A 19,232-nucleotide genomic window follows, 5' to 3' on the forward strand; every position below is an offset into this window, starting at 1 on the left:
AGGGACCCATCGCTGGGATTTAACCCGACCCACCCTGAGCCGCCAGGTTCTCCCAGCTCCTGCTAACATCTCCAGGAGCGGAGGGTGTCCTGTGCAGCGCAGGATATGGCAACCTCCCCCTTGGGAGCCAGGCCACCGCAGGCAGCGGACTCCTAGCAGGATTCTGAGCTGGCGGCTCCTTCCCAAGGCCCATAAATACCAGCTGGACTCCTATTCACAGCCGCACTTTTGCTGTATGACCTACCCGCTGAGTCCCTCTGCGCACGGATCCCTGCCTGCTTTAAACAAAGGGAGCTTGTTTCTCATCCAGGGAAGGGGCTTTTTCCAGGGGCCTCTTTATTTTATTTTGCAAGAAAAAAAAGCGCACACACAAAAATAAAGCTGAGCTCAGCTTTGAAACACAACCCAAGCTTCCTGGGACTGGGGCTGTCCCTCCCCCCGCACACACTTACCCCTGGGGAGGTGGTGGCGGGGCAGTGCGAGGGTCGCCCCGTTTGCAATCAAATTCAGGGTGAGAGCCAGATGTGCCCAGAGGGATCAAAATATCTGGGCCTTTTTAGGGTCATGAGGAGAAAAATCCCACGAGCCCCTTAGAGAAACCCCAGACCAGGCTGGTGCTTTTCCCGCACGGCTCTCCGGGCTGCTCATGGCGGTGGTCAGAGGCGTCCGGATCCAGGCGTGTCGTTGCTGTATCTGGCTGTAACGTGCAGGGCTTAACTCGAGGCAAACAAATCCAGCACTGTGTCTTCAGATCCTATCGCGGGAACCCCACCCAGCAACGAGACTTTCACAAAACGGGGAAAGATTGACGTGTGACAGGGGCACCTTGGGCGAGCTCCAGAACCCATTCAGGGCAAGCTGCTGGGGCCCGCTGAATGGCGGAGGTGGTTTAAAGGAGAGCGAGTCCATATGTATGGAAAAGTTGGGTGCTTGTCATGGGGTAGGGGCATTGATGGGGCGAGCTGCCACGCAGCAAAGCAGGACGTGTGAGACATGACCCCACCCCGAGTTCCACACGGCGTCAGAAATCCAGTTAATGCCCCTCTCTTCCCACCGAGAGACTCGTTTACCCGCAGGAGGGGCGACGCGGCGATCGAGGGCCTAGTTCAGGGCTGCGATTGCTACGGGGCTGGGGCAGGCCTGAATCCAAGGCAGGCAGTCTGGCGCTGCAGCCTGGGCCGTATGCACTTGAGTGTGTGCGTCTGTGGTCGGGGCTTGGCCATGGGCTGGGGGTTGACTGGGCCCACCAGGTGGCTGGGAAGGGGTGGAAATTTAATTTGATTCTAACCGGCGTGCGGTGCCTTCCCCAGGGAAACCGCACCGGAGAGAAAGACAGACCTGTTGAGATTGTGTCTAAAGCACATTTGTGGCTCAGAGAACACGTTGTTCTCCACCTTAGCTATGATACGTTTGAGGAAGCTCCTTATGGTCACACGTCAAAGTGGTCTCAGACTCCCCCAAGCCAAGACCTCGCTGGCTGATTCTCACTCCTGGGCAGACTAAAGCCTCAGCAATTTTGCTTCCCTGGCTTTTACGTCACAAAGGAAACAAATTTGGGCCCACGAGTCATTTATTGGGACCAGCCCAGGATCCAAAAAGGAGGGAAATGACACACCAAAAAAAAAAGTTCCTTCTCTTGCCGCAGTCCCGTGATGCAGGGCTGCTGGGGCGTTGGCGGGGGAGACTGATGACAGATTGATGGCGGGATCCGAGCACCCGAGGGTGCGCCCTCCCCAGACAAAAGGCCTGATTCTGCTCAGCCGCAGGAGCTCCACTGGAGCCAACAGGAGCTGACGGCACCATGCAAAGGGTCTGCGAGCCTCATGCCTTCGCCGTCGCATGGGGCGGCACAAAATCAATCTTGCCCACGCCCAATTTTTTTTTTTAAACAAGCACTGCAGTGTCTTCGCACTGCTCAGGCCATTTGCAGCCACCTTGGCCAGATCCTTCCAGGAACTATGCTGATTTACGCCCGGGGTCAGATCCAGCCCCAAGTCCTAAGAAACTGAGCCCCAACCAGCTCTAGCCAGTGGTGGGCTAGCAAAGGTGACGCCACCCCAGCCAGGCACATAGTGCCAGCCACCAGAAGCTTGGATTTTTATTCTGCTTCACAATCATGCACGTGGCTTATTCATATTTTAACCATGCCCGTTTGGACAATACCCCGTCCTCGGGCACGCCGGGCACCCTCACTTTCACGCCAGCTTTATTTACGAACCAGCTGAGCTGATGTCCTGAAGCTGAAAGATGCCTGGTGGGGGAAACGGAGAGGGTGTGTGTGCATGCGCGGGATCGTAATTTACGAGGCTCCGAATACTTAAGCACACAAAAGGGAAGGGAGAGAGATCCAAGGAAAGAATGAATCATGGTAGAAAGAGACACGGGCCAAGTCAAATAGGTGGCGAAAATCCCGCTTTGAGGGTTTGCGCTGGGTACCAACTCCACTTCATCCTTGACTCCCCCCCCAGCGAGCTCGCATCCCTCTCCAGTTGTCCTTATATAACTCAGCACTAGGCGGTTATACAACCGGGGAGAGGAAAAGCCAAAATGCCTCCTGGCAAAACTTCCCTTGGAGTTTGCCTTTTGGTAAATTCGACAGGAGAAGGTTGGATTTCCTGTCTCTGAGCCCCAGCCCCCCGAACCCCCCCTCCATCCAGCCACAATGTTACGAAGCCCCTTCTTGGTTTTGATTTATTCTGATTTGGTTGCCGATTTCACAGCACGCCCGTTTCCGCCCGCCTTCCCTTCTCCCCCACCACCCGGGGAAGCAGCTAATGTCCCAGCATACCCTGAGCCCTCGCCAAGTGTCACCGCGGAACCCGGCTCAAAATAATACTAGCCGAGGGCTTCGACAGAGATTCCCTCATTGCGACCGAAACCGACCGTTTTGCCTTGGACCTTCCACCCCTGAGGAAATCCGTCTGCACTGCAGTCGTGCCTGCGGCCTGATGAGAGCCCCCTCCATTCCTGTCAGAGTGAAGGCTGCCTGGGACCTTCCAAAACTGGGCAAGAGGCCACTTTGCCCAGAGCTGGTTGGGTTCATTGCAATGGACAATATGGGGTTAAACTCGCGCAAACAGAACCAAGACACTCCTAAAAGAAAAAAAAACCCCACACTCCACCCTCTCTAAATTCTTTCCATCCGTGTGCAAGAATAAGCCTGGTTTTGTTGTTTACATTTATATAATATATATAAATATTCCACTTTAGCCCAACTTTTCCCACCACCGGAATAATATAGAAGGGGCAGATTCCGCTTTCAGTTACACCAGCCTAAATCTACAAGAACTCCATTGATCTGGGCAGCTGCAGATCAGAATCCGGCCCCTACCAAATTGATACCATGTCAAGAATTTTCCCTGTGTTCTGGGGAACTGCACGTTGTTTTCAGCTTAGGCATGGAACGAAACACCACCGAAACATGGGCCTGATTTTCCAACAAAGATCCACGTTTCGGAGAGCATAAAAAGATTATTTAATCTCTCCACTTAGGAAAAAAAATACAGTTGATCTAAAGATATGGACAAAATCAATAGAAACCCCAAGAAGTTACTTACCAGTTTGGAAATTCTTTGCTGCAAAAGTCGTGATCTGCAGGTTTCCCCATATAATTCCACTGTGAAAGACAGAGGAAAGACAGACAGACAGACAGGAAGACAGAAGAATCTTTCTCCAGCTGCCTAAAGCCAGGCTGGGAGCTTACCCACCTAAAGTCACTGACTTTTACTCAAAGAAGGGAAATCCTTTTTAAAACCTTAGCCCCACCCACCTTGCTAATTACGAGGGCAGATGGACAGATGAGGCAGGAGGTGGGAGGGACCTACTTACTGTAATGTGTGGAGTATGACTCCCTTTCAAGTCAGCGGACCTGCTGACTCAGTGGGAGGCAGGCCAGGGCATGGGATCGGGATTCCTTCCAGGAAACACGATTTTGCATGGGAGAGTAGCAGGAGCAGCACTCCAGAATTTAAGGGGCTATAACCCACCCATCCCATCGGAGCTGGGCTCAGGTCTGGAGCTGGAGCCGAAGGCCCCCAAAGATTTGGTGTGGTTTTGGGTGCAAGCTCAGAGATGGACCCTAACCCTAATATTCAGGCTGTTCAGGCCCAGGGGGGTTGCCCCAAGAGAATCTTCTGGTCTAAGAAGCTTTGTCGGAGCAAAATGAACCGAAGCAATGCCTGATATTCCCTGCCTTGCATGGTCTGAAGCACACCGGGTTGAAAGCGAAGGCTCTTCCCCTGGGGATCATGCTGAAAAGAGCATGTGGTTTTTGGGAAGTTTGCCTAGGAGATGATAAATGAGGATGGAGCTACAGTGGATTCAGATCGTATGGAGACAGTCAGTGGGCTGTACAAACACAAAACAAAAAGACAGGCCTTTCCCAGAGAGTTTCCAATTCAAACTCTGAATCCATGTGTAACTTTACTCCCATCTACAGCACGGGACTATGACTCACTAGACCTGGGCGCTATTCCTGCCTCTACCACTGGCCTGCTGTGTGACCTTGGGCAAGTCACTTACCCTTCTGTGCCTCAGTTTCCCCATCTATAAAATGGGAATAATACTGATCTCCTTTGGGAAATGCTTTGAAATCGTCGGATGAAACACCCTGTATAAGCACTAGACATTGTTATCATTATGCACAGTAGTAAAGTTAAACTCATGAGTAAGTGTTTGTAAGATTGGCGCCTACGCTGTTTTGCAGTTATGCCCATGGCACCTCGTCAGGACTGTGGTATCACCCATCCTAAGCATTCAGGAATCACAAGCCAGGGAGCCTCCTCCTCAGATCATGAGATCACATTAAAAACCATGAGGTTTTTTTCATATGATATTTGGGGTCCTTTTAATCTACTTTCTGGTTTCTGAGCCTTCAAGATGCACTCAGGCCACATCTTCAAGCTTTTCCCTGCAACCACTAGAAGCATTTCTTTAAACAAAAGCTGAGACGCTCAGGCAACCACCTACTCCGGGAGCTGGGCCTGTATGAAATGTGCCAAATATCCCAGACTCACAATACAGTCACAAGAGTTGGCAAGACTGGGATTGGATCCTGCCATTGAAAGGAAAAATGGCTCAACGGTCAGGGTGCTAGTTGAGGACCCAGGAGACCTAGGCTCAATTCCCTGCTCCGCCCCAGGCTCCCTGACTGACCTTGGGCAAGAAACTGCAGCTCTGTGCCTCAGTTTCCCCTTCTGTACAATGGGTATAATAGCACAACCTTGCCTCCTGGGGGATTTAAGGATAAATGTGGTAAAGACGGTGGGGTGCCCAGACAAATACCTTAGCTAGATTGTGTGACGGTCCGGGGGGAACAGCCTGCAATCTGATCTGCTTAGGTGGAGCCCTTGCAGGATCAGACCTTAAAGACAGAAACAGCCAGATGTGTCTTCAAAATATATCCTGCCTGCCCCTCCATCCAGCCATTGGGTCCCAAGGAGGAGAGGTGCTATGGACAAGTCCAAGGAAAAGAGACAGAGGTAAGGAGATCTGGCAGCCAGGCGGCCACGGTTGGCAGGGTGGAGATGGGGCAACATGATAGGACATGACTCAAGAGTAGCAGAGTGGAAAGGATCTGAAGTGGGGGAGGGGTGTGATGTGCTCAGAGAGATGGTTTCAGCCCAAGGAGGGAGCACGTGAGGGCTGCGGAGGTCGGTAGGAGGCTGAAGGAGACGACGGTAAGAAGAGAGGGGACTGAAAGAAGAAAGACGGGAAGACGACAACATCGTCGCTGCTAAAGTTTGCAGATGAGCCAAAAATTGGGGGGGGGGCAATGAAGAAGACAGGTCACATTCCGAGCGACCTGGGCCCAAGCGAACCGTGTGCATTCGAACGGCAGGTGTGTGCATCTCGGAACAAAGCCGGCCGGCCACACTTACAGGACGGGAGACTCGGAAAAAGATTTGGGGGCGGCGGTGGATAATCAGCTGAACATGAGCTCCCTGCGTGACACGGTGGCCAAAAGGGATCATGCCATCCTGGGACGCGTAAACAAGGGAATCTCAAGTAGGAGCAGAGAGATTACTGTACCGCTATATTTGGCACTGGCGTGGCCGCTCCTGGAACACTGTGTCCAGTTTTGGTGCCCACAGGTCAAGACGGGTGTTGCTAAATTGGAAAGGGTTCAGGGAAGAGCCACGAGAATGACCGAGGGATTAGAAAACCTGCCTCACAGGGATAAGCTAAATAGACTGAGCAATTTGAGTTTCACAAAGCGAAGGTTAAGGGGTGACTTCACCACAGTCTGTAAGTGTCTACCTGGGGAACCAATCTTTGATCATGAGCTCTCCAGGCTCGCAGAGGAAGGTCTAATGCGATCCAATGGCAAGACGCTGAAGCTAGACAAATTCACACAATTTTTATTAGTGACAGTAATTAGCCACTGCCACAATCTACCGAGGGTCATGGTGGATACTCCAACACTGGCCATTTTTAAATCAGGATTGGATGTGTTCCCGAAAGCTCTGCTCTATTCATTATTCCAGGGCAGGTCTCTGGCCTGTGTGATACAGGAGGTCGGACTAGATGATCACAGTGGTCCCTTCTGGCCTTGAGATCTCTGAATCTATGGACCCGTGAGAGCGGTTTGGGCTTATCTTCCTGCAGAAAGATCTGGCATGTAAATCAAACACCACGGAATGAGGGGAGACGTGTCCAGATGGCAATGTAATCTAGTGGTTAGAGCAGGGGGGGAACTCAGGACTCTGGGTTCTGTGCCCAGCTCTGGGAAGGGGGTGGTGTCTAGCGGTTACAGCAGAGGGGACTGGGAGAAGGGGGTGTAGTGCTTGGAATGGGGGGAGTAGGAGTGAGGGCTACTGGGGTCTATTCCCAATTCTGGGAGGGGAGTGTGGGATAGTGGTTAGATGTGGGGTCTGGGAATCAGGGTTCCTGGGTTCTGCTCTAAGCTCTGGGAGAGGAGTGAGGTCTAGTAGCTATTGGTGAAGGGAGAGGACGGGGGAATTTCAGGACTGCTGGGCTCGGTCCCTAGTTCTGCCGTGGAGTGCTGGTGGCTACGTTTTATAATTATTGTACAGAGAGGGCCCATCGTCCCTGTGTGGGTGCGGGTTTGGATTTCAAATCCCGCTTTGTTTCCTGGATGCCTAGCCCTGCTAGGGTTTTGGCCCCGGCCTGTTTCTGGTCCCAGCCCCATTCCTGCTGAGTGAGTTATGGGTGTTGTTATTTAACCTTTGAGAGGGTTTTTTATTATTATTTTATTTCTTATTTCAAAACCCAAAAGCCTAATTGCTGCCTGTGTAGGAGGTGCTGATTGACTCAACAGTTACACACCTTTGGGCATCTGTTATCAGGAGCGTAGATCAACACTGAAGACTGCCTCTCCAGCTGCACAAGGGAAAATGCTGGTCGGCTGGCAGATTGGCCAGGAGTATGGCGAGTGGATGGCTGTTCCAGACTCCATGGGGTTATTCCAGCCAGAGTCATTTACAACCTACCTGCCTGAAAAATAAATAAATAAACAAATCCCCTCATTTGCGGCCAAGATTCTCTTTGCCTTCCTAAACAATTGGTGCAAGTTGTTAAGACAGCTGCCAAGTTCCACCTCAGAGGTGGCTGCATTTCAGTGGTGGGAAAGTGACGCCTACATATACCGCTTGCAAGGTGCTATAACAATCCTTAAACACAGAACCCATAGGGACGGCAAGAATGCTTTATGGGCTTGCACAAGCTGTCTAGAGGGATTGCTGGAATCATCCATCGCTGAGCGGCAGCCATCTCTGGGATGGAACCGGCAGCTGTTTAACAAGGACCAACTCTAAGCAAGAGTTTAGGACAGGAAGGAGAGAATCGTGTATCCAGTTGAAAGTGCAAGAGGCTGATTTAACGAGGCATAATGGAACTTAACCTATCTGCGCAACCCAGCAGCTGTTTGCCTTTTGAACAGGCAAAGGGAAGATTTAAGGGCATTAAGCCCTGAGCAATTATTATTTGTTTATGGTAGCCCCTAGGAACGTCTGTCATGGACCAGGACTGATTGTACTGCACACTGTACATTATTTATTAGGTGTATTACTGTAGCGCCCAGGAACCGCAGTCATGGCCCAGGACCCCATTGTGCTAGGGGCTGCACAAACACAGAACAAAAAGGCAGTCTCTGCCCCCCCAAAGCTTCCAATTAATTCAACTTCCCCTGCAACTCGTTTGCTCTTAAGGCAAAGCTGGCTTGTCGTCATGTCGCAGGCAATGAGGCACAATCTCTGTTCATTTCTGAGCGGATTCAGCCATCTAATGGGACCTTCTTTTTTTAAAACTAGGCTCCTTCGGGACTTTTCCCCTCTGGGAAGGCTACGGCGCTCTATTCCCCCACCCTGCACATCTGACCTGAGCCAGCAAAGAGGCTGTTCCAGTCCAGTCCTCGCCCCAAAATATCCCAGCCTCTCACGGCTTGAATGATCCAAACCTGCAGAGTTACTGGTGCTGGAGAATATATGGCCCCACTCCCTGAGCTCTCTGCATCTGGAAGGGGTCATTGACACTGTACTAATGCCCCGGCCTGTTCTGAGCCGATCACAGAATCACAGACCTGGCAGGGGCCCCCGGAGGTCATCTAGTCCCGGCCCCTGCACTCTTGGCATGATGGTCTAGGTCTCCCCCTCCCGGGCTGAGGCCAGCTGGGTAGGGGATGCTGTCCTAGACCCTCCCCGCCTGGTTTAGATCCCCCCCTTAAGTATGTGCTTCTGCTCTAAACAGGGTGACCAGACGTGGGGACGCAATTTGACCCGATATTTCGCTCCGCCGGCAGCACTCGGCTTTTTTGGTTTTTGCTCCGCCGGCGGACACCCCCCCCCCCCAAATGGGTCCTAATATTTTCTTCCTCTCCTCTGGTCCCCCTAGTTCTAAGGGAGCAGAGCCCAGGCTGTTCTAGACTCACTCGCTCTTCTAGAACCCAAGTTCGAGACCTCTCTGGGCCCAGGTCCTGCTCCGCGTCGGCTGCTCTCGGCTCCGCCCTGTTCTAGACTCGGGCGCGCTGCAGCCGCTGCTCTAGATCCCGCGCTCCCGACCCCGGCCGCCGCTGCCGGGCTATTAGGAGGAGTTCGGCCCAGCCCGGCAGCCGGCAGCGCCCCGGGGATCTCGCTGCCCGCCCCGAGCCCGGCCCCTTTCCCGGAGCTCAGGCGCCCCGGGACGGGCGGCTCCGAGACGCGGCCCGGCCCCCGCCCCGCCCCGGGTAACCCGGCAACGGGCCACACAAACTGGGGCCGTGGGGCGCGCGGGGGGGCTGAGATACAGAGGGGTTCGGTGGGTTGGGGGAGGCTTGGGGGGCTCGGGGAGAAGGTGGGTCTGTGGGGGCTGATATCCAGAGGGGGTTGGGGGGCTCGGGGAGAAGGTGGGTCTGTGGGGGGCTGATATCCAGAGGGGGTTGGGGGGCTCGGGGAGAAGGTGGGTCTGTGGGGGGCTGATATACAGAGGGGGTCGGGGGGCTCGGGGAGAAGGTGGGTCTGTGGGGGGCTGATATCCAGAGGGGCTTGGGGGGCTCGGGGAGAAGGTGGGTCTGTGGGGGCTGATATCCAGAGGGGGTTGGGGGGCTCGGGGGGAAGGTGGGTCTGTGGGGGGTGATATCCAGAGGGGGTTGGGGGGCTCGGGGAGAAGGTGGGTCTGTGGGGGGTGATATCCAGAGGGGGTTGGGGGGCTCGGGGAGAAGGTGGGTCTGTGGGGGGCTGATATACAGAGGGGCTTGGGGGGCTCGGGGAGAAGGTGGGTCTGTGGGGAGTGATATACAGAGGGGGTTGGGGGGCTCGGGGAGAAGGTGGGTCTCGGGGGGCTGATATCCAGAGGGGGTTGGGGGGCTCGGGGAGAAGGTGGGTCTGTGGGGGGCTGATATACAGAGGGGGTTGGGGGGCTCGGGGAGAAGGTGGGTCTGTGGGGGGCTGATATCCAGAGGGGGTTGGGGGGCTCGGGGAGAAGGTGGGTCTGTGGGGGCTGATATCCAGAGGGGGTTGGGGGGCTCGGGGGGAAGGTGGGTCTGTGGGGGGCTGATATCCAGAGGGGGTTGGGGGGCTCGGGGAGAAGGTGGGTCTGGGGGGGGCTGATATCCAGAGGGGGTTGGGGGGCACGGGGAGAAGGTGGGTCTCGGGGGGGCTGATATACAGAGGGGGTTGGGGGACCCGGGGAGAAGGTGGGTCTGTGGGGGGTGATATACAGAGGGGGTCGGGGAGCTCGGGGAGAAGGTGGGTCTGTGGGGGGCTGATATACAGAGGGGGTTGGGGGGCTCGGGGAGAAGGTGGGTCTCGGGGGGGGTGATATACAGAGGGGGTTGGGGGGCTCGGGGAGAAGGTGGGTCTCGGGGGGGGTGATATACAGAGGGGGTCGGGGGGCTCTGGGAGAAGGTGGGTCTGTGGGGGGCTGATATACAAAGGGGGTTGGGGGGCTCGGGGAGAAGGTGGGTCTGGGGGGGCTGATATCCAGAGGGGGTTGGGGGGCTCGGGGGGAAGGTGGGTCTCGGGGGGGCTGATATACAAAGGGGGTCGGGGGGCTCGGGGAGAAGGTGGGTCTGTGGGGGGCTAATATAAAGAGGTGCTTCGGGGGATAGGGCACAAGGAGGGACTGTGGGGAGAGATATACAGAGGGGCTTGGGGGCTCGGGGAGAAGGTGGGTCTCGGGGGCTGATATCCAGAGGGGGTTGGGGGGCTGGGGGGGAAGGTGGGTCTCGGGGGGGCTGATAACCAGAGGGGCTTGGGGGGCTCGGGGAGAAGGTGGGTCTGTGGGGGGCTGATATACAGAGGGGGTTGGGGGGCTCGGGGAGAAGGTGGGTCTGTGGGGGGCTGATATCCAGAGGGGGTTGGGGGGGCTCGGGGGGAAGGTGGGTCTCGGGGGGGGCTGATATCCAGAGGGGGTTGGGGGGCTCGGGGAGAAGGTGGGTCTGTGGGGGGCTGATATCCAGAGGGGCTCGGGGGGCTCGGGGAGAAGGTGGGTCTGTGGGGGGCTAATATACAGAGGGGCTTGGGGGGCTCGGGGAGAAGGTGGGTCTGTGGGGGGTGATATACAGAGGGGCTTGGGGGGCTCGGGGAGAAGGTGGGTCTCGGGCGGCTGATAACCCGAGGCGCTGCGGGGGCTCGGGGAGAAGGTCGGACTCGGGGGGGGTGATATACAGAGGGGCTTGGGGGGCGCGGGGAGAAGGTGGGTCTGGGGGGGGCTGATATACAGAGGGGGTTGGGGGGCTCGGGGAGAAGGTGGGTCTGTGGGGGCTGATATCCAGAGGGGGTTGGGGGGGCTCGGGGGGAAGGTGGTTCTCGGGGGGGTCTGATATCCAGAGGGGGTTGGGGGGCTCGGGGAGAAGGTGGGTCTCGGGGGGGTGATATACAGAGGGGGTCGGGGGGCTCGGGAGAAGGTGGGTCTGTGGGGGGCTGATATACAAAGGGGGTTGGGGGCTCGGGGAGAAGGTGGGTCTCGGGGGGCTGATATACAGAGGGGGTTGGGGGGCTCGGGGAGAAGGTGGGTCTGTGGGGGCTGATATACAAAGGGGGTTGGGGGGCTCGGGGAGAAGGTGGGTCTGTGGGGGGCTGATATCCAGAGGGGGTTGGGGGGCTCGGGGAGAAGGTGGGTCTCGGGGGGCTGATATGCAGAGGGGGTCGGGGGGCTCGGGGAGAAGGTGGGTCTGTGGGGGGCTGATATACAGAGGGGGTTGGGGGGCTCGGGGAGAAGGTGGGTCTCGGGGGGCTGATATACAGAGGGGGTTGGGGGGCTCGGGGAGAAGGTGGGTCTGTGGGGGGTGATATACAGAGGGGGTCGGGGGGCTCGGGGAGAAGGTGGGTCTGTGGGGGGCTGATATACAGAGGGGGTCGGGGGGCTCGAGGAGAAGGTGGGTCTGTGGGGGGTGATATACAGAGGGGGTTGGGGGGCTCACGGAGGGAGATGTGGGTCAGAGGGCTGGATATTCAGATGAGGGTGGGTGCTCAGGAAGAAGAGGGGTTTGGGGTGAGGAGAGAATGGGAATTTGGGGGTTCTGGATATACAGGGGGTTTGGGGACATCAGATGCTCCCAGATGAGCGTGGCTGTGATTTACCCTCGTGTAAATGATGACATGAGATGTCCCTTGATTTAAGGACAGGAAGTGAAGGAGAATCCCGTAGCCCATGAAAACTGGGGAAGAGGGGGGGGGTGTCAGGATTCAGGGGGGCAGAATGGAATTAACTCCCTAGTCTAACAAAAAGCCCTTTGTTATTCACAAGGACTTCAGGGCAGTTGAAAGATCAGGGCAAAGCAGGAATAACCTATTGTCAGCCCACGAAACAAGTGGCTTGTTTAGGGGTGGGGAAGTTCTCCCTCCCCCAAGCCCTTTCATACCAGAGTGGGCAGTTCACATGTCCGGTTAATACAGGTGAGGAAACTGAGGCACAGAAAGGTGCAGATTCCCATGCCAAACAGGATAGGATTAGGATTCACCACACTGAAGCTGCAGTGTTTTAATGCAGCGCTACAACCCCCTGCACCAGTATAAAGGTGCTGATACAGGTAGGGAAGAGGACCAGGCTATCCTGGTATAAGGCACTTCTAGTCCGATAGAACGGCATCCACGCTAGGGGTACTGGTGGAGCTATACTGGTAATAATCACACCCCGATGAACATGACCACACTTGTACACACCCTGGGAAGAACAAGCCTACACAGTGAATTCCGGGCACAGGAACATAGGACCTCCTGGGTCACCAAACTCAGTACCAGCAATTGCAGGCCACTCCCGATAATCCCATTCGTGAATTTATCAAGCGGCAATCTGAGCCCGCAGCCCTCTGCAGCTAGGTGAGGAATGGATGTGGGTCGCGATCCTGTGGGCTGGAGTCTGTTCGGGTGTGGAGCTCCATTGAAATGGTGGAACTGGCCCCCGGGTGATCTCAGCGTAAGGCCCTAATGCAGGTAAGGTGGAGAGGTCACACCTGTATCCCCCCATTTGGGGTTTTGACCATGACTTGCTATGTGGAGGTTAAGAACAATAGAGCCGTGACTTCGCTAGGAGATAGACCCGTGGTTCCCAACCAGGGGTACATGTACCCCAGGGGGTACTCAGAGGTCTTCCAAGGGGTCTCAACTCAACTCGATCAGTGTTTCTCGACTTGGGGCTTGCAGCCCCGAGGCTGGGCCCAGGACTGGCTGAGGGGGGTCGCAAATGCAGAGCTGGCCTGAGGAGGTGGCAAGCAGGGCAGTTGCCTGGAGGCCCACACCCTAGGAGCCCCCCACGCAGGCAAGTTACATGCTTCAGCCCCGAGCGGCAGGGCTTGGTATTTAGACGAGGCTCACAAGTGAAAAACGGCTCAGTGTCCCACTGAAATGTCAGTGTAATCCTGACATTCCAGCGGATTCATTTGATAATTATGTGATAAAAATGACCAAGCAAGCACTTGTTCCGTAACAGGGGCCTGTGACACTTGTGCATTTTTATGTCTGATGTTGTAAGCGATTCATTTTTAAATTGCTCTCAAGAGCACTCAAGACAAATCAAATTCCTGAACGGGGCACAAATCATCTGCAGAGGTTGAGAGCCACAATTCCCCTCACATTGCTAGAGCTACCCTGGATTTCCACACTCACTCAGAAGCCAGCCCACTCCCAACACAGGTGAAGAGAGACGGGGCTGTGCGGCTTCTTTTCTCAGCTCTGCTTTCCGCCGGGCCAGGAAATACAGGGGTTGGGATCAGAATCTCTCCCATTGTCTCCAAAGCCACATGCTCCCAGCCGCACAGGCTGAATGAGACATGCCTAACTGAGGCAGCCATGTGCTCTCCAACCAGTGGGGTGTTTGCTTGCTGTGTTGTGGTACAACACTCTGTTGCCAGTACAGCCGTCCTCGGTTGTCTGCCTATGCCTTCCCTAGCAGAAGATTAGGGAAAACCCAGGAATTCCCCTCTGCTTTTGTCAGCCCATAGGTAACAGACCATCTCTGGCTTGCGTCAGACTCTGGTCGAGGCCAGATTTGCTTTCCTGTGATAAGCCGGGCCGCACACACACACACCAGGCTATTATCTCCATAGCAACGCTACATACAGACATTAAACAGTGTTTAACTTCGGAAGTCGGCAAAGCCGCAGGACGTCACTGTGGTTATTCCAGCTATGCAAGGCCTATAATATAACACTTAATTCAGTGCAGGTTGTCCATGGGGGCTGAAGCTGAGACTTTTTTCTCTCTCAATGCAAATCTCTGTAATTTGAGCAGCCTTCGACACCCCCGCCCCCAACTGTTTTTTTTCTGCCATAGCAACAGGCCGTTTTATTGACGGTGGGTATCCCCGTGTTGTTCATCCTGCAAGTGTCTTTCCCGGAGTCCCAGACACAAAGTAACCAAGAGCCCAGAAATGCTAGTCACACACACACACGTAGAATCCAGAGATCTGAAAATACTTCAGACGTTGGTTAACTGTGGCTTGATACCCCTCCCATCGCCTCTGAGGGAAAAGTTATTAGACTCTTTGTATAAAGGGGGAAACTGAGGCGCGGTGAGAAAAAGGAATAGCTCAAGATCACATGGTGAAGCCAGTGCCTGAGTTTGAGTCCTGCCTCCAAGCCTCCTGCTACCAGACCATGCTGTGTCCCCGAGCTGGGAATACAACTGAGGAATCCTGACCCACAGTCCCCTCCTGCTGTAACCACCAGAGAGGGGCAGAGAGCCCATTTGTCCTCTGCTCCAACTACGAGACAACGTTCTCCTCCCAGAGCTGGGAATCGAACCCAAGAGTCCTGAATCCCCTCCACAGAGGCAGCTAGGAGGCTCCAAATCTCCCCCCATTTGGTGTTGGGAGGTGCTGAGAGAATAAGTCAGATCCCCAGCAGGTCTAGATCAGCCACAGTCAACGGGGCCCAATCCCCAGCTGGCATAACATGACTCTGTGGAAGTCAATGGAGCTCTGCCAGTTTTCACCAGCACAGGCCCTGGCCCAACAGGTGAAGCGTCACCTCTCAGAGATGCCACTTGCCGCTGGCTCTGGCCAGAGCTGACACATCTTGCTGCAGCCTCACGTGGTTCTAGTGAGTCAACGTGACTGGGGTGGGCACTGCAGTCTGGCCATGCCATGTGGATGTCTCGGTCACTCAGCCCCAAGGGGAATTGGTTAGTCGGGCCATGGCTCGGTTCCTCAGCTGGGGAGCGCTCCCAGGCACTGATTCACGGTGAGTCCTGACGCACTGGGTTTAATACTGACTTGGAGAAGAGCACCTCTGACTGAGTTACCCACGCCAATCCCTGCAGCACTGCACCCCCCCGCATCACACTGGGGTCAGCACCGACTGCCAGGGGAGAGCACCCTCTACTGAACCACCCCCCGTCTCCCTGCAGCACAGCACCCCCGGCACCATGCTGCGGCATGGAGCTCAGCGCTGACTTAGGAGACAGAACGCCTCCTGCTGCCTTGCCCACATTGCTCTCTGCAGCACCCTGAGATTTCCTTGGTAGCCGCCCAGCCAAGGAGTAACCCTCGCCAATGCTGCTGAAACAAACGCAGCCCCATGCGGGTACAGCAAAGGGTTTCGCTGTCTGTAAAAAATCTTTTCGCCTATGGGGAATAATTGTTTCATTTCTTTTCAAGTAGCACTTTGGACAGTGAGTGAAGTAGAAGAGTGTCTACCTACCTACTCTTTTCTTTCTTTCTTTCTTTCTTTCTTTCTTTCTTTCTTTCTTTCTTTCTTTCATTCCATAGATTCCAGCACCAGAAGGGACCTCTGTGATAATCTAATCTGACCTCCTGTGTAACACGGGCCAGAGAACAGCCCTCCACAAATTCCTAAAGCAGAAGCTTTTAGAAGAAAACATCCAATTTTGCTTTTAAAATGGCCACTGAGGGAAAAGCCACCACAACCCTTGGTAAATTGTTCCAGGGGTTAATTACCCTCACTGTTAAAATTCTATCTATCCACCCATTCTCCCCTCCCTTCCCTTCCCCATGCACACCTCTCTCTCTGTCACTGAGACAGGGTACTTATTCCCAGAGTGTCAGTCCGCCCTATGGTTCCTACAAGAAACAAACGCCCATATTTGCCAGTCCTTCCCAACTGCCCCAGCCTGGCCCAGGAGGGGTTAACCAATGGCTCGTGCTGTGTGCTGTGCTCTGGCTGAATATTGCAACCTCACCACCTCGGTACTGGCTGGCGTCACAGCAGGTCACCATGGAGACGCTTGGAAGTTCCTAAATACAATTATTGTGAGGTTTTAAATTTCCTCCGTGCTCAGAATGAGGCTAAACAATAGCAGGATAGAAACAATGTGCCTTGTGCATCCCAGCGTGGGGACCGGCACTGGCTCTCACGCACACTCCCTCCGGTGTGCTACCCCCTCTGTCCCACACTCCCTCTCCACCGCACTCTCTCGTGCCACACACTCGCCCACACTTTTCTCTCATGCCCTTTTCACTTTCTGTATCTCACTGTCCTTTTAATACTCCTTTTGGTCTGTGTGGTACAGCGCCTAGCGCGTCGGCCCTGGTCCATGACAACGCTCATAGGCGCTACCATAATACACCTCATTGATAATGTGCAGCCACCCTCACTCGTCGCACAGATTCACAGCAATGAATTCATACGCACTGGTGCAAACAACTGCTCAAGGAGCAGAGAGACGACGACCCAGGCCCTGTCCCACATACAGAACTTCCCAGCCATCTACAAACCCTGCAGTATAACCACAGGTTCTGGGAGGGGTCTTTGTAGCACAGATGACTGGCGAGTGTGTGTAGGAGCTTTTTGCATGCTAGTGACTCACTCCTCCGCTGGATGATGGTGCATGGGCCTCTTCCTTCGTTTTGCTTTTGTTTGGTATCCCTGCACCATGTTGTCATGTTCCACGCTCCAAATTCCTCCCAGACCCACAATGAAGGCAAATGATGTTTCTGCCCAAACCCACGAAGCTCAGGAGAAATGTGACCTTAGTGTTTAAAAATAAACCCAGGCAGCATAGCCAGGATATAGGGCCGGGTTGGGTTTTTTGCTTTTTTCCCCTTTCCTTTCTTCTCCTCAGGACTCTACCTAGACAATCACAGACTGTGGCAGCCCGTCCAGCTGTGTCCATTCCCCATCGCCTGGCCCATAACATCTGGATTGCTCCAGAATGCTCACTTCCTGTTGGCGCCCAGACGATGAAAGCTGGAGGTAAAAATAAAATTAGTCCTTTGGAAAAGCTAAAGCAGGCAAACCACATTCTCTCAAGTGCCTCCAACTGCTCAGCTCAGACATTTGGTATCAGTTAGGACAGACTTTTTTTTTCCAGTTACTAATTTTAAATGTACACACGCCGTATTCAGATACACACAAAGAACATTCATACACACACACATGGAATTCAGATCGTTACACACACATGCTGTATGCAAACGCACACAAATGTTGCTTCAAAACACTATTCAAACACACGTACATATAGCTGCATGCACACACAGACATGCTGCATTCAAATACACACAGAGATGCTGCATTCTCTCTCTCACACACACACACACACAAACAAATGCACACAGAGCTACAGCAGAGCTGAGTTTTAATTTAAAAGACTCAAACTGAGAATCTGTCAGTGATTATCCTTGTGTGACAATCTGGGTGAGAAATCGCCAGAAAGCAGAAATACTAGTACTTTGGGGGCAAATTTACAGCTGAACAGCTGCCTGTGTGTTTCTATCCAAAGCTCTCACAAGCATAGGGATTATGAACTCTGTTGGAAAGATGGGGAAACTGAGGCACGAACCGAGGCAGTCGTTTTTCCCAGGTTCACACATGTTGAATCAGGATAACAAGCAAGTTGCCCAGCTCATACTGCCACCTTCAGCCAAGTTACGGTGTCTCGCCAGGTGATTTTACCATCACTCTGGTATCTGAGCACATAATGCTTTTGACAATGTTCGGACGTGGTTATGGCTCCTTTGATTCTAAAGGAACCCCCGAAGCGCTAGTGATCACTTTGCTTTGCCACGGAAACACAGGCACCTCTAGGGTGGGACACGGCTCTACGCTGTTTGGTTGCTGACCATCCAGATCATAGGTGGCTTCACTACGGGGGTTTACCTACGGATCGGCATCTTTCAAGCTGAAACACACTAAACAACTGGAAGCTACTAGTCAGGAGGCAGCTGAGAAGGCCTCAGAGACGGTGGTACACAAGGTGGTTTGAGAAGGTGGAGCTGGGAGTCAGGACTCCTGGGTTCTAGTCATCACTCTGGGAAGGAAGTGGGGTGTACTGATAGCGTGGGGCAGGGGGGTGGCAGAGAAACCTGACTCCTCGGTTCCATTCCTGGCTGTGGGAGGGGAACGGGTTCTAGTGGTTAGAGCAGACAGTGAGGAGACTTAGGATGCAATCCCAGTTTCGGGAAGGAAAGTGATGGCTGGCTGGTGGAGCAGGGATAAAAGCCAGCACTCCTGGGTTTCCCTCTTGTCTCTAGCAGGAAGTGTTGCCTGGGACTGAAAGCACAGGACAGGAGAGCTGGGGCCAGATGGAAGTCAGCATAGCTCCATTAAAGCCAACGGCACGAGGCCCATTTGCACCAGCTGAGGACCTAGAGCCCACATTCCACCGGCAGCTGTGCCACTCGCTCACTCTGTGCTGGGGGACAAGCTTCTTCCCCGCTCTGTGCCTCAATTTCCTCTTCTGTAAAATGGTGGTCGGGGCTGGGGGAAGGCGGTGGTGACATTCCTCCATCTCCGCGCAGTGTGGGGAGGGTGCAGCGCCGTGCGGGCTTGTAGTTGACCAGTGACTGCAAAGCTCGCCCTGATCCACGAAGAGGGCAAAGGAATCTCTGACCAGGATCCAGTCGACTTGCCCTTAACACAAGGCAGACATGTGCTGAACATGCATCCCACACGTATGTGCACACACTGGCAGTTTCTACTGCAGACACAGATTTTCCAGAGCAACTGCCTCACTCCCCTGGCACTCCCCTTCCCGTAAACAACTTCATTGCAGGCCGGTGGTGAAAAGGAGCTTTAATCGCTCTGGCACTGTCGCCGGTCTGAGGACGCTGGCTGGATTTAGCCCCAGCAGCAGCAGCTCTCCAAGATATTTCAGCAACCAGGGCCTGATTATGAGTTTAAAATCCCCTTTTCAAGTGCTGTGCAGACCTCCATTAAGGTTTAATTTAAAAGCCCTGTCTGCCCCCCTCCTCCTGCCTCTCTATAAATACAGGGTTGCTATAAACTGAAGTCTCATGGACTGTTGTTTTTTGCTTCTGTGGAAGGTTTATTTTTTGCGTTTGATCTTCCTGGGTGGAATGGGCTTCCACTTCCAATCTAACCGCGCGGATCACTCGTT

Source organism: Mauremys mutica, chromosome 20 (genome assembly GCF_020497125.1).
Source record: "Mauremys mutica isolate MM-2020 ecotype Southern chromosome 20, ASM2049712v1, whole genome shotgun sequence".
In the NCBI taxonomy this organism is placed as follows: Eukaryota; Metazoa; Chordata; order Testudines; family Geoemydidae; genus Mauremys; species Mauremys mutica.